Source organism: Dromiciops gliroides, chromosome 1 (assembly GCF_019393635.1).
Source record: "Dromiciops gliroides isolate mDroGli1 chromosome 1, mDroGli1.pri, whole genome shotgun sequence".
In the NCBI taxonomy this organism is placed as follows: Eukaryota; Metazoa; Chordata; class Mammalia; order Microbiotheria; family Microbiotheriidae; genus Dromiciops; species Dromiciops gliroides.
Window position 1 is genome coordinate 664,085,232 of NC_057861.1, and position 3,954 is coordinate 664,089,185.

A 3,954-nucleotide genomic window follows, 5' to 3' on the forward strand; every position below is an offset into this window, starting at 1 on the left:
AGACCAACATCTCAGACTGTATAGTAAAATAAGGTCAAAATGGGTACATGATTACACATAAAGGGTGATACTCTAAGCAAATTAAGAAGTCATGGAATAGTTTATCTGAGAGATTTATGGACAGAGAAAAAAGTTTAAAACCAAAGAAGATATACTGAGAAATACTAAATATAAATAGATGATTTTGATTATATAAAATTTAAAGTTTTTGCACAAATTAAAGTAACCAAGATTATAAGGGAAACAGAAAACTGGGAAAGAATTTTTTTTAATTTTATTTATTTATTTATTTATTTATTTATTTATTTATTTATTTATTTATTTATTTATTTATTTATTTATTTAGTGAGGCAATTGGGGTTAAGTGACTTGCCCAGGTCACACAGCTAGTAAGTGTTAAGTGTATGAGGCTGAATTTGAACTCAGGTACTCCTGACTCCAGGGCTGGTGTTCTATCCATTGCACCACCTAGCTGCCCCAAAAGAATTTTTGAAACACGTATTTCTGATAAAGACCTCATTTCTCAAATATATAGAGAACTGAGTCAAATTTATAAACATACAAGTCATTCCCCAATTGATAAATGGTCAAAGGGTATGAACAGGCAGTTTTCAGACAAAGAAATCAAATAGATTTTTAGTCATATGAAAAAAATCTCTAAATCACTATTGATTAGAGAAATGCAAATTAAAACAACTCTGAAGTATCACCTCACACCTATCAGAGTGGCAAATCTAACAAAAGAGGAAACTATTGGATGTTGGAGTAGATATGGGGAAACTGGGATGCTAATCCATTGTTGGGGAAAATATCCAAAATATCCTTCAAATATCACTGGCAGAGTATCAGCAATCATATACTTAGGGGGTTTTGTTTTTTTTTAAATAATTGAGGATGAAATTCAGCTGAACAAAATTACTTGAATTCATCATGAGCAATCCAATACTCTTTGTCCTCTCTCAATTTATCAGGTATAAACTCCCCGTTAGCAATTTTTCTCCTATCATTTCTAAAGCAAAGATTATTCTACACGTAGAGAAAGTAGAAGGGGACAATGAGAACCAGTGATTATCCAGTCTTTGCTTGAGAAACTCCAGGAATAGAGAACTCCCTACTTTTCAAAACACGCCATTAAACTTTGGAGGAACTCCAATTCTTAACATTTTCCTTGTACATTGAACTAAAATTTACTCCTCTATAATTTTCACCCATAACACCTAGTTCTGCCCTCCAGAGCCAAGGACAAATGGCAACTCACATTTATATTACTGCTTTAAAGTTTACAAAGCATTTTCTCACAATGATTCCATGACATTAGGCAAACAATACCATCCTTATTTTCACAGGTGGAAACTGGGTGGCTCAGAGTGGCAATGTGACTTGTCAGAGACACATTGACAGTCAATTTCAGGGACAAGATTTACACTCACAATTCTTCTGATTCAGACTCCAATGTTCTCCCTACATTAAAGTGCCTCGATTTTTTTTCTAGATGCACTAAAGTGCCTCTAATGTCAGCCCTTTCAATATTTGCAGATGGCTATCGTGTTTCCTCTTAGTTTTGTATTCCTCTAATATAAAAAGCCCAGGTTCCTTCAATTTATTCCATGTGGCATCCTTTCCAGTTTCCACTTCCCTCATCATTCTCAGAACACATACCAGTGTATGAATGTATCTTTTATAATGTGCTGCCCAGAAGTAAAGAACAAATTCCAGTGTGATTATAGTGGAATACAATAGAAATACATCATTGGCATTTGGGCTCTGTGCACCATGCCATAGAGGTTTCCTCCTTTTCTCCCTTGTATTCTCCCAGTAGAATGAAAGCTCCTCTAGGGCAAGGTCTGTATTTTTTTTCACTTGCTTTACCAGAACACAACACAGTACCTGACATATAATAATTGCTTAATACTGGTTGATGGCATAGAGAAATACTTGGTGACTTACTGGGCCATATTATTAATTCACATTGTTCTTCCTTTCTACTTAATATTTCACATATTTTAAAAAAACCTCTAGTAAGTTAGTGTAGAGATGATCTAAATTTCCATCTTACAGATGAGAAAACTGAGGTCAAGAAAGTTAAAATGATTTACCCAAGGTCACATAACTGGTAAGTAGCCTAATCTAAGGTTTGAACCAAGCTTCTCTCAAAAATCCAGTGATTTTTCCCAACTCTGTGCTGTCGATACGAACTGTTGTCCAGCCACATTTTCTCCATCCTATACTTCTTTGGTTGAGCTCATTTTAACCCAAATGCAGCACTTTATATTTATCCCTATTAAGTATAGAAAGAAAGATTTCAGCTTTATGTCAGGAAAAAAAAATTCCCAACAATTAGATTTATTCAAAAATAGAATGGACTGCTTCAGGAGGTATTGAGGTATGATATTCTTCTATATCAGGATTCTTCAAGCATAGGCTGCATGACTTCTTTCCAGTGTTCTAGAGCAAAGCTTCTTTAACCTTATATCATGACCTTATATGGGGTCATGTAGCTGAATGTGGGGGTCATGAAAAATTTAGTAACAGTAAAAGGTTATGTATACCTATTTTCATATTTACATATCTGGAGTTGCATAAAAATTTCTTGGGCAAAAAGGGTCATGAGTGGAACAAGTTTAAGAAACCCTTTTCTAGTGGTATTTCTATCAATTCTAGGTCCTCAAGTAGGTTGTTTTGGGTAGTTATATTTATGGAAATACAGCTTGAGCCCCCATTCTTTTCCAAATTCTCCTATAGAACAGATAGGATTCTTGAATAAATAATCAAAATCTTTGGCTGAGGCAGAATAGTACAGTGAGTAACAATGGATGATCAAGCAGTAGATTAATTTCCATTTTCCATAGATAGTTGGGTACCATCACCCTGACAAACTGATGCAGAGATGAGGAAGCTACCTCTCCCGTGTTAGCAGACAGTTTTGAGTTGTCACTTTTTTGGTGTCTCAGTTTTAGAAATCTCCCATGTCCTTTTAGGTACAAACATTTACCTCATTGGTGCTATCAGGATTGTATAAGGATAATTGAGTATACAGACACAGTTGTAGATTTACTTACTTGCTCCCTTTTCCTTCTTTCCTAACCATAGCTTGGCTCGATTCAGCTTTCTACCTCTGCTGATTTACATTTGAATCATTCCATTTTTCAGACATCTTGCCTTCAGAATGAATCCCAAGCAGGGACTTCTTCATATAGATGAAATCATGCGTCAGTACCAAACAAAATAGAAAAATCATCAATTATGGTATTAACAATGGTTCAGATTAGGAGTTCTAAAAGCTTATGTCCATACAAGAAAATTAGATTTCCTCCACTCATTGCACAGGACTCCCCCAGGTTCCATTAAGCTCCTTTGTTTTGTTTCAGTGTCACAGAGAACAAGATACCTTCCGTTCACTAAAGAACCACACGCAATATTTTAAAAGTGTATGTGTGCGTAACTGAGATTTGGTAGAGTGCCAACAGAAGACATTCCTCTATGTGGTGCGGCTAGGGAGTCTTCTTCTGGGAAATCCATGACGATACAATATGTGAAATACTTTGGAGAGGCTGTAGAAAAATGAATAAATGTTTCAGTGGGGGAAAGATGGGGTGCAAACCATGTGGGGAATGGAAGGCTCTTTGAGGGGCTAAAAAAGGTCTCAGGTCAAATTTGAACTCAGGCCCTCCTGAATCCAGGGTCACTGCTTTATCTACTGTGCTACCTAACTGCCCGCAATGTGGCCTTATTAAAGAACCTTAGTCATTAGCTTATGCATTTTTGTTCTGTTTTTTCTTTTTTTTTTCATATTAGATAAAGAAGATTAATCTAGCATTCAGGAGAATGAGCCACTAGAATTTAGGAGTAAGAGTCCAAGCTGGGTTTTTCAGCCAGCCCAGCATCAAGGAGCAAGGTGTGACCTTCTGGAGTGATTTTTTTGGACCAAGGTCAGTGATACCTAAGATAAGTACT